Source organism: Cydia amplana, chromosome 26 (assembly GCF_948474715.1).
Source record: "Cydia amplana chromosome 26, ilCydAmpl1.1, whole genome shotgun sequence".
NCBI lineage: Eukaryota > Metazoa > Arthropoda > Insecta > Lepidoptera > Tortricidae > Cydia > Cydia amplana.
Window position 1 is genome coordinate 904606 of NC_086094.1, and position 12897 is coordinate 917502.

The 12897-nt window shown below is 40.4% G+C and overlaps 1 protein-coding gene across 2 annotated transcripts in view; it reads left to right on the plus strand.

Moving 5' to 3' along the window:
• LOC134660127 (zinc finger protein 708-like) overlaps nt 1-12897 on the plus strand; it is a 290810-nt gene that overhangs the window by 152647 nt on the left and 125266 nt on the right. The gene's annotated exons all lie outside the window — the stretch shown is intronic.

The following is a 12897-nucleotide window of genomic DNA, read 5'->3' on the forward strand; positions in this document are numbered from 1 at the left end:
TCATTTGATATGTAACACGATACAGTCTGAAAAACATTATTTTTTAACTTTCTCATTTACCCTCCAAAAGTGGCATCCATATATGTTTAAAATTCATTTGTTTACGTTACATATCCATCTTTGGGTCACTAATTTACATGCGTGTACCAAATTTCACCTTAAATAATGGTCCAGTAGTTTCCGACTGTGACAGACAGACAGACATACGCACGAGTGATCCTAGGGGTCATCCATTAATTACGTCACACGTTTAGGGGGAGGGAGGGGGTCAAGAAAATGTGACATGGGGGAGGGGGGAGTCACAAACATTGTGATGTCACTTTAACTTCATCAGTAACCGAAAATTAATTTATATTTTTTTATTCGCTGTACAGTTAAATAATGAGATTTTGGATGTAACTTTCGTTGTGTTATAAAATTACTAATATTTATATATCAAAAATATTTTTTTATAAAAAAAATAATGCAGAGTTAATATTGTCGATTTCGTTGAAAACAAAATTGCCTAAAATGTGACGTCACACCAGGGAGGGAGGGGTTTGCAAAATGTGACCAAGTGTGACAAGGAGGGGGAGGGGTAAAAAAACCTAGAAATTCGTGTGACGTAATTAATGGATGATCCCCTATAAGCGTTCCGTTTTTTTCCTTTTGAGGTACGGAACCCTAAAAAATTAAGAAAACATTGCGAATATACACATTATGTAAACAAAACTCCTACAACTGTATGTCAACCACATACCACATCACAATGATGCGACTTAGTACGATGTGCCACCCCAACATGTTCCTGTAGCTTGTGCTCGCTCGCACAGTTCTCGCCGCACTGCTCGCACGGCCGCAAGTCCCTGTGCTCGCAGGCCGTGTCTGTGTGTCTGTTCAGCGCCGAGACACTATTGAACTTGGCTGTGCAGATAGTGCATATGAACTTTTGCGATTTCTGAAAAACAGTAAAAACAGAGAAAATAATGATATATATGTAGGTTATTTAAAAATCCGAATATTAAGGGCCACCCCACAATAGCGTCTCTCGAGCGTCGGCACAGAATAAGTAATAGTATTATCATACAGAATGGCCACGCACCGCTCCGCCCCGACTCGCATTACCTCGCCCCGCGACATGAATCTGGCGGACTTCTGGCGTGCTCTCAGTACAGCAACTTACCCACACATACACAATAACGCGTGCCGTACAGACGTGCCGCGCACACATATAAACGCAAATGATTTTTGATGTATGGCGTGTCCGCCCTGTGTCGTCGGTGTCTAGTCAGCGCCATGGAAAATGGCGTCGCTGCGCAGTTGCGCCAACGTTGCGTCGAGCGGCAGTCATAGAGCTGACTAGAAGCCGACGCTCGGGAGTAAAAGAAAAATACACAGAGTATATATTAACACCTTTTATTTGAGAAACATAAGTACAAGACCAAATGAGTTCAGAGGTAAGCACTATTTAAATTAACGGATATTTTAATCACGATAGATCTACGTATCTTCAGTTACATGTAATATGCTAAGGCAATCAAATAATAACAGTTAACATTTAGATTGGAACAATAATTTAACTACGACTAGATTACTCAACGTTACTTTACCACAAATCAATAAGTATGTATAATCAAGTTCACCAATTGGGAGATACAATAAATTGTGTCCGCTCACGACGCTGCTCGATGGCAAAGTGCTGGGCCGTGTCTTCATTATCACGTCCCCACCTCCGTCCCTCTACAGTGGCGTCGCGTGGTGATGGAATTTGTAAACCACTTGCCGATCTGATGAGTCACCACGTCTAGTAGCTTCTGCCGAGGCTTCGTGTTATACTCCATAGATAGCGCTGTCGTCCCAAAAATATACCGGAAACGCTTGAGCGACAACATCCGGCCAGCCTGGAGTACGTGCTCGTCCCGAGCCACGTCCGGATCTTATGCAGGAGCTGAGGACAGAACAGAAACGTCTAAGTTAGTTTATTCGACAACTATAGGTAGGTATAAATAAAGCGGCCTTAAACGACTAGTGCAAGTAAATAAATTGTTTTATTCGGGTAGAGTTTGTTATCCCATCGCCGGCCAACTCACTCCACATTGTGGTTTGAACTTGTAATGTTCAGATTACAAGTCGTGTATCACCACATACCCGATAAAATAGTAAGTGACGTTCACTTCCTATTTTCTACAATTTAAGTACTCACACTTCGTTATCTGTACGAGGCTACTGCATTAGATCAAAAGAAAATAAACCTTTTAGTTCGAGGTTTAACCTGTTCGAGTAAATATGTTCAGATCAACAATAACAAACATTTCCAAATAGTAAATGAACTGTTTATGCAAATATTGATAAATATGGTTAAATATTACCTTCGATCCTGTTGACAACATCCGGGTCCCGTTCAGAGTCAGAATCTGCTCCAAAGTTGATCCATGGCTTCATGTTCTCAACACATGCAGTACCATCGTAACGTTTTGAAGTTCTCTCTGCTCCTCTCATGTCGGCAACCTTGTAGCGATCCTTACCTAGAACCTCGGTTACTTGAAATGGCCCTTTGTAAAGCGGCAATAACTTTGTACTTTGTCCGTCATTTGACTGGCTCGGAATTTTCAGTACCACCAAATCACCTACCATATAATTAGGCGCTTTCTTACGTTTAGCATCGAACGCTTGTTTTTGAATCACGGCGTTCTTTTTGATGTTGGAATCGACTTGATTCCTAAGTGCCGTCACATCGACCGAGTTCTCAACATTGTCATCATCAGTGATTCCGTCATTACTAGTCCGAATTCGATACCCGAAAAATACCTCACTTGGCACCGCAGCTATTGTTTTATTAATTGTACTATTAATTCCTTGCTGAATTTTCGTAATGTGTTGGTCCCATTTATTGTCATCCGTGTCCGCGCCCAAACTACGTAAAGCGTCTAAAATGGTCCGGTTATAACGCTCTACCTGTCCGTTAGAGCGAGGCACACCCGTGGCAATAATATGAGCCCTAATTCCCGAGTTTTTACAAAATTCAGTAAACAATTTTGACGTGAAAGCACTACCTGCATCACAAATAACCCGTTTTGGCGGCCCAAACAATTTGAACAATTTATTTAATTCATTTATGACGATTTGACTTTTTGTGCTCTTGACAGCAGATATGAACACAAATTTGGTGAATGCGTCTACCATTACTAATAAGTGGCTGTTTTGTTGCGTAGTTTTGACAAAGGGGCCTAAGTGGTCTAAATGCAGCGTGTGAAACGGTCTGCAATGTTTAGGTATAGGATAAAGCTCGCCGGGCTTTTTGCCGTGGACATGTTTGTTATAAATACAATTGAGACAGTTTTTTATGTATTTTGCGACAATTTTCTTTAATCGTGGGAACCAATATTTAGCTCTTATTCTTTCGACTGTCTTGTCCACCGCAAAATGTCCGACATCATCGTGATTTAATCGGATAACCTGCCATATACAGTTCTTTGGAACTACCCAGCGTCTACCAAATTCTGTTCTGCGATATACCTTATTACCAACTAATTCGTATTCATTAAATAATTGTTTATTCGTTTCGGCCTCGCCTGACTGTAAGATTTCTCGAATTTGACTGATATTTGGATCTAATAATTGCACGGATAAAAGCCAATCGCCCTCAGTTATTAACATAACTTCATCCCTTTCAGTAGGTACATCATCATTTTTAACTGGATTGCGACTCAAGGCGTCGACATGCTGCATTTGTGATCCAGCTCTGTGTTGTACTTCGAACGTAAATTCTTGAGTATACAAGACCCATCTACTGATGCGTGGCACTATTTCCTGCTTAGTTAATGCATACCTCACAGCGTTACAGTCGGTAATTATTTTAAACTGTGTCCCCAACAAGTAATGACGAAATTTTTGTAAACCCGTAACTATGGCTAATAGCTCAAGCTCAAAAGAATGGTATTTTTTTTCGTCATTAGTTGTCTGTCGGCTGTAAAAATGCACTGGTCTTTCGCCATTTTGCGTGGTTTGCATTAAAATACAACCAAGACCGTCGCGACTCGCATCAGTATATAGATTGATTGGGAGCTTGGGATCAAAAATGCTTAATGTGACGTTATCTACTAAAGCACCCTTTAATTTTGCTACCGCCATGTCTTGCTCGTCGCTCCATTGCCACACAGAGTCTTTCTTTAGTAAATTGCTTAAAGGCTTACAAAGTAAAGCGCAATCCTTAATAAACTTTCGAAAATAGTTTATAAGGCCCAGAAATTGTCTTAACTGGTGAACAGTTTTTGGGGTGGGGAACTCATTTATTGCTTTCAATTTACGATCACTAGGCCGCACCCCCTCTTGTGAGACTAGATAGCCTAGAAAAGTGACCTCCGTTTGAAAAAATTTACACTTCTCCATATTGATAGTTAGACCATTGTTTTCAAGGAGTTGCAGCACATTATCTAAACACGCGACATTTTCTTCTAGAGTCTCTGTGGCAATGAGCAAATCGTCCATATAGCAAATGACACGCCCAAAACGTAAATTACCTAAGATTGTGTCCATTAGTCGTTGGAAGACTGCAGGACCATTGCAGACCCCGAAAGGCATACGAACATACTCGAAATGCCCATCACTCGTGACGAAGGCTAATTTATGAACCGATTCGGGTTTAACTGAGATTTGATGATACCCACTTTTTAAATCTAGCGAGGTATAATATTTACAACCCCTAAGCCTATCAATGAGATCTTCGATTAACGGCATTGGGTATTTTTCCTTGACCGTGATCTTGTTAAGTTGGCGGTAATCTACACATAAGCGTTTGGCTCCAGACGCCTTATTAACAAGCAGTGCGGGACTTGCGTAAGGTGAATTACTGTTACGAATAATACCACTTTTTAATAAGTCATTACATATCTCGCGAGTGGCAGTTCTTTCAGATTCGGACATTCTATACGGTCGTTGACATACTGGTTTATTAGTTGTCAACTCTACATCAAGTTCAACACAGCTTGTTTTACCCAAATCTGTCAAGTCATTGGATATACATTTAGGGTATTTCGAAAAAATTCCCTTCAGGATTGATTCGTGCTCCTTACTGTCACCACTATTCAGTGTATTAGTGTCAATATTGAACACCTCCAATGACTGGACCGATTTAAATGTTAAATTATCGCCAACTCGAACGTACATAATCCTCTTATCTTCTGTAAAATTGCGACCTATTATAATATCGCCACCCGACAACGTGTCAATTACATAAAACGTCGTAATCATCGCAACCGAATCGACTTTTAAATTAACCGCCACCGCGTGAGTCACCTGAACCGAGAAGTCATTCCTAAATCCGAAAAGATTGACAGGAGCGTTTAACGGAAATATATGCAAGTTATTCCGTCTGGCAAAATCTTCCGTTACAAGAGAACAAGCAGCCCCCATATCAAAGAAACCTTCACATTCCAGTTCATCCAAAAATATTTTTTTGAAAAATTTTTGCTTAGAATCATTAATCATTTTGACTTCCGCATCCTTTTCGACTTTCATACTGGTTTTTGATTTGCAAGCTTTTTCTAAATGCCCCAATTTATTACATGAAGTGCATTTGACATTATCTTTAACAGTGCAATTGATTCTTCTATGCCCCGGTTCACCGCAACGATAACATGTAATACCGTTGGTTGCATTCCTGTTACTACTTGGCGTAGAAGTCTCAGTTGCACTACTGGTTACTTTGTTTTCTGTGACGGTTTGACTTTGAATCGTGTTATTTGATCGAAAAGGATGTTTGGTAGTCGTACTATTTTTGCTAGATCCGGGTTTCTCGAGTTCTGTGTAGGTTTTACCGTGCAGGAATGAAGCGAGCTCGTCACAGTATTTAAAACTACCCGCTTCCGCAGCGCTTATAATGTTTACATCACCTATCGAACCAACAATAATTGATATCACGTCGCGTTCTCGAAACCCTAAATGTAACCGGTCAATTTTTGCTTTTTGTTGAAAGTAAAATTCATATAATGACTGCTTAGGCAGCGGTTTCGATTCTATCAATTCCTTGAGAAGCACATAAGTATTCCGTTTAACTTGAAACGTGTCTGATAACATACCGCTCCACTGTTTCCATGTCCAATTTGTCCATTTACACTCATTCTTTTGAAAAGAATCTAACCAAATTTTACCCGTATTTTTCAATTTTTGCAGTGCTTGGTATGTTATCATACTGTTTGACCACCCAAAGGTACGCGCATTAGCCTCAACTACATCTAACCAACTATCAACGTCATCGATTAACGGATCGAATTCGGGTATCACTGACGATAAAACAATGTTTTGACTCACGGTTGGCAGTGCATCTCGGCTTCGCTTGTTCTTTTGCCGTCTGCGCCGCTTCCTAGCGCGGCTGTTGTCGCTGCTTGACGAGCTGCTTGAACTGCTGTAGCTCGTAGATGATGACTCGGAGCTAGTAGACCGATGGTGCGATCTTCTTTTTGCCGCTTTTCTCTTCCGACCACGTGGCATTGTTGTGGGCGTACAAGGCACGCACTCCAACTTCTGATAAAAGAAAAATACACAGAGTATATATTAACACCTTTTATTTGAGAAACATAAGTACAAGACCAAATGAGTTCAGAGGTAAGCACTATTTAAATTAACGGATATTTTAATCACGATAGATCTACGTATCTTCAGTTACATGTAATATGCTAAGGCAATCAAATAATAACAGTTAACATTTAGATTGGAACAATAATTTAACTACGACTAGATTACTCAACGTTACTTTACCACAAATCAATAAGTATGTATAATCAAGTTCACCAATTGGGAGATACAATAAATTGTGTCCGCTCACGACGCTGCTCGATGGCAAAGTGCTGGGCCGTGTCTTCATTATCACGTCCCCACCTCCGTCCCTCTACAGTGGCGTCGCGTGGTGATGGAATTTGTAAACCACTTGCCGATCTGATGAGTCACCACGTCTAGTAGCTTCTGCCGAGGCTTCGTGTTATACTCCATAGATAGCGCTGTCGTCCCAAAAATATACCGGAAACGCTTGAGCGACAACAGGAGACGCTATAAAGTCTGTGTCTGTGCTACCTTTAGGTATTTAAATAAAAGTAAACAAACAATTTGCACATTTTCGGGTAGTTATAACTTTTATTGGTCAACCGACCAATTACAAAACCGCTTGGATCAGTCACTGAACGACCTGAATTTAACCTACATTATATGATCGTGTAATGTTTTCATCTACCCTCAACTGGCTTAACGAGCCATTTGAGTGTCAAAACTGAAATTGAACTTTATGCATATGCAGTTATGCACCTAAGTTTATGTTGCTCTGTGGTCTATGACCGATTAATACGTCTTTGGCGTTGGACCTGCGGTGCGTATATATCGGTCATTGGCGTCCAAAAGGTTAAATACCTAAAGATACAGGGTATAGTGTGGGGTGGCTTTAAATAAAATGCATTTTTTTCTTTGGTTAGATCACGCAATATGATGGATTATCCTTGAATAAATTATGGAACACAGATGACAGGAGACAAAATAAATGATTCTGATATTATAGGATACCTATTATTTTATCTAGAAAGTTCCCTAACACTCCTAAGAGAATAAAAGGTGGATTGACAATTTAACCAGCTCTGTTTTTACATGGCCACACTTGCCAACTATAAGTACTTAATTGGCTTCAACTATTTAAGTACTAGCATTAGTTAGACCCACCCCACACTGGCGTCTTTTGAGCGTCGCGTCTTTGAAAAATGCGTCGAGCAGCCGCCATAGATTTGACTAGACACCGACGCTCGGGACACGCTAAGTGTGGGGTGGCCATTACATTTAGATTTAAGAAAATGTAAAATGTAAAGAATATGTAAAATGTATTATCTGTTGGTAATCCTAAACTAAATACAGAAAATGAAAATAAAATAAAAGATCTAGCCCAGTGTTGTGAATGTTGTGAATAACGCTTATTTTTAGCCTTCAAGACTCGTAAGTCTAGAAGACTCGACTATACATATTTGAGAATTGTATACATATTTATGTATTTATTTTACGCGTATGGATGTAAGAAATCGTCTTTGCCGCCTTTGAGGCGTTAAGCCTCGAGAGTCTTAAGGGTTCGAGTCTTTAAGTCTCGAAATAAGCGTTATTCGGGTGGATCAACTATTTCTTGTTGTTATTCTGTCCGGTCAGCCAAGAGACAATAGTAGCATATTTTGTTAGAAGACATTGTCCATGTTCACCACCTTCTTTTGACGCTCTTTGTAGACGACCCTCTATGGAAAGCGTTTATAAGTTTCACAAAAAAGCATGTTTGGAGAATTTAAATGCCTAAAAATCAGGTTTTAAAGAGTGACTCAGGGGAACGTAACCATGGCAACGAGTGACAAGAAAAAGTTGATTCACCCATTCACAACACTAAATTCTAGCCTGTTAGAATAGAATAGAATAGAAATAATTTTATTCGTGAGCACAAACACAAAATAGAAACAGATGTAACAGATATAACAGAGATATAACAAGAGATGACAAGAGATATAACAGAGAATAAAAGGATAAAGTGCCACGAAATGGTCTCATCTCAGCATGTTGCTGGCGTGACGTGCGTGGCGTGTTGTTACCGCGTGGTGTGTCTGCGCCTTGTGCCTCCGAAGCCTGGAGTCACTGGGGAACGTCTCGCCGCACTCCTCGCAGTCCACGCCCGCCTCGGGGTGCGCTACACGCAAGTGGGAGAAGTACGACTTGCTGTTTCTATCAATCAATCAACAACGTTGAAATAAAATTGAATAATTTTACGGTTTAGACTCACTTGTTTTAAGTCACTCGCGCGACATGTTTCGGAGAGCCTAGGTCTCCTTTCTCAAGCACTAACAGTGCGAGCAGCGTTCACGACGGCCGTGTATCGCGTACTGCGGCACGCCGCGTCGCACGAGTGACTTAAAACAAGTGAGTCTAAACCGTAAAATTATTCAATGTTAGCATGTCTCACAACAGTTTAAATTCGATTGTTGAAATAAAACTATTGAAACGGATTATATTCGCGTATATTGAATCAGGGATGTTGCGGATGCCTATTTTTTGACATCCGCGGATGCGGATGCGGATTTTTAAAGGCTCACATCTGCGGATGCATACTACATGATTGAATACATACTACATCCCGACGTTTCGAACCCTTTACAGCGTACGTGGTCGACGGGTGACTGAGGAAAAATTGTACTGTGCAAAAACTACCCACTTACAAAAAAATGAACGTTCATAAGGCTAGTTCTACATTACAAATATTTTCAAGTAAAGATAATAGATACGCGATAAAACTATGCCGGCTCTAACCCTACACCTCTGCCCCGAGAAGATTTAATTCCCTCCTAGATTGTAGGAGAATATCCCAGTATGGGACCGGCAATATGGGGCCCGTTACGTAACTATATCGCGGTAACCGAAGACACTGACACTGTTTTGACGACCGGTCGGGCCTATAGTTCGTTTACCAAAAAAAACGGCCAAGTGCGAGTCGGACTCGCGCACGAAAGGTTCTGTACCATTACGCAAAAAACGGCATAAAAATCACGTTTGTTGTATGGGAGCCCCACAAAAATATGTATTATATTCTGTTTTTAGTATTTGTTGTTATAGCGGCACCAGAAATACATCATCTGTGACAATTTCAACTGCCTAACTATCACGGTTCATGAGATACAGCCTGGTGACAGACGGACGGACAGCGGAGTCTTAGTAATAGGGTCCTGTTTTTACCCTTTGGGTACGGAACCCTATAAAGGTTAACAATCTTTTGGTTTAGACTTATGATCATAATTTAATATTAGTAATGTAACTTCTATTGTAAATAAAACCAGTGCGAATATTTTTTATTGAAAAACACTTTTGAAAAATAACTCACGGCAAATATGTAACAATTATGAACCATACTGTTCAACTTGAAACCAAATAAATTGCAAATAAACCACAACTGGTTTTACTCGTCTCTCTTCTTAAGTTACGATGCCGTGTGCTGCGGCCCTTATTCTGAGCCCATCAACGTGCACACTAGCGCCACTGCTAAATAATCGTGATTATTTAAATTTATCGAAAGATATTTAAAAAAGGGGGCCGCTACGTACTGTATCTTGTATTAAAGTACCTTTTGAATACATCAAACTAGTTTCTATGTTGCTGGATTCGTCGATCTATGCGTCCAAAGTTTAAACGGCCGTTTTTGTTTTGAGTTCATAGATTGACGAATCCAGCAACATAGAAACTAGTTTGATTTATTCAAAAGATACTAAAGGGAACTCACATGAAGCTCTTCGAGCAGTGCTGGCACTCGTAGGTCTTGCCCGTGTGCACTTCATGGTGCCTACTCGCTAGTTGCCTGCGTCACACAATTGCAAAACTCAAAGATAATTTACACTTAGGAATATCGTCAAAGTAAATTATGTAGGCAGTGCATTTACTGCCATCTTTCGACACAGATGATTAACAATTTTAGAATGCCATTCCTTATTTTTTGACTGATATGTGTTCAATTTGTTAAATGTCAAAAAGTGTCGCCATCTTTTCGAGAGATGGCGCTACACCTTAATAAATGTACTGTATAATTTACTTTGACAATACTCCTCTATTTCAAATTCTCTTTAGCAAAACTTGCAAATTTAACAAAAACATTTCAAACATTTTTTTTTTACATTATGCTAATTTTACGGTTTAACGTGTTTTAGTCACTCGCACAGCGCGGCGTGCAGCAGTACGTGACGCGCGCCCGTCGTGACGCCACTCACACATGCACTGATAGTGCTTGAAAATCGAGACGTAGGCTCTCCGAAACATGTCGCGCGAGTGTCTAAAAACACGTGAGTCAAACCGTATAATTAACTTAAAGCCCCGTCTCCATATCGCGCGGCAAACCATCGAACATTGGCTCGCGCGGCAGCCGCGCGCAATGGATACCGGGCGCATCGAGTTGGCTCGCGCGGCAGCCCGGTATCCATTGCGCGCGGCTGTCGCGCGAGCCAATGTTCGATGGTTTGCCGCGCGATATGGAGACGGAGCTTAATGAAAGAAAGAAAATACAGTGTTAGTATATCTCACGACAGTTTCAATACGAACATTTTTTGAGGGTATGAGGATGGATTATTATGTTCTAAACCACGAAATGATAATTCGATCTAAATGTCTGCTACTACGTTGTGTTACATTTCTATTTTCCAAATGTTTATGTAAAAAAATTATAAGCAAATGGACTGATTCGGTATCTACTGAAGAAAAGCTCATTGTAGAAAGCGAATGCTGTCCTATGCCTTGCGTTGAAAACCGCAGCATGTTTCGCGGGCGTATGTGTTCGTAAACCCATACGCCTGCGAGACATGTTGCGGTTGGATATCAGATTAACTAACCTGTTTTTGGTAACGAAGTTGCACTCATTGCAATGGAACTTCAGTCGGTGTCGGTTCTGGTGCTGATGGAGCCCGTCGAGCTTCAGGAAGTACGAAGAGCACATTTCACAGCAGTGTGGACCGTGGCTCTTAAATTAAATATTTATGAGCCCATCAACGTGCACACTAGCGCCACTGCTAAATAATCGTGATTATTTAAATTTAACGGCAGATATTTAAAAAAGAGGGCCGCTACGTACTGTATTGTGTATTTAAGTAACTTTTGAATACATTAAACTAGTCTTTATGTTGCTGGATTCGTCAATCTATGCGTCCAAAGTTAAAACGGCCGTTTTTGTTTCGAGGTCCTAGATCGGTGACAGCGGTGGGATACAGACTGATTTATTATTTTTAAAAACCTACCCACCACGATACATATTTATGAATATAGCTCACCATCACCTCAAACCATTTCCGTAATAAGTCGACTGTTACCAGGGGACTTACCACGATCTTATGATGAACTGAATCGGTAAAGGACGGAGCTATATAAGTTATAAAGCTCCGTCCTTTAGCGATTCAGTTTAGGTCCTAAACAGAATCGCAATACAACTAAACAGGACATCATGGTAAGGTCCCAGGACTAAATGGCGGGTCTTAGTCATAGAGAAATATAGTAAGACAAGAGTGCTCACTCCATACATCAGTTAGACTATTAATTTCAGTGTATACATCTAGCATTGAGTAGCGGAACTATCAGTACTGCTACTTGACAATAGATGTAGCACCGACCGGAAAGTCTTATGCTGCTGAGATAAGACTTTCCGGTCGGTGTTACATCTATTGTCAAGTAGCAGTACTGATAGTTCCGCTACTCGATGCTAGATGCTAATAGTCTTTTTGGTACTAAAACTGATGTATGGAGTGATCAACTGAGCAATCTATGTTAGTGGACTCACGGGACTGTGCTTGGCGCGGTGATTATTGTAGGCAGACTCCAAGCCAAACCCTTTCCAGCAGTCCTCGCACTGAAACTGCGACAGCAGGTAATTCTGAGACAGTTTGCGTGCTGCCATCTCTTCCAGTTGCTCTTCCTATAAAATAAAATGAAATATTAGGCACATTTTTCATTACACTTGCGAGTATTTTAACCCCCTTATTCGTAAACGTACTACAAGCCTCAATCAACTAAAAATGATACATTAACATTTTGACCTATGTATTTGTTTCAAAAGGTGTATGTGAAGTCTCCAATCCGCATTGGGCTAGCGTAGGGACTATAGCCCAAACCCTCTCGCGCATGAAAGGAGGCCTGTGCCCAGCAGTGGGACGTATATAGGCTGAATGATTATTATTATATTATTTGTATAAAAGAAATTAAGGCGCGCAACGCGTTTATCAATAAAAATAAAATTGAGTATGGTTTCAACAATATTTTTTTAATAATACCACATAATATAAAGCTATTAATTTTAAGCTTGATTCCAAAAATATTCTAATTATAGCCTGTCAAGCCATTACCGTCAGTAGAAAAAGCGGCAAATTTAAAGAATGTAGGCGCAAAAGA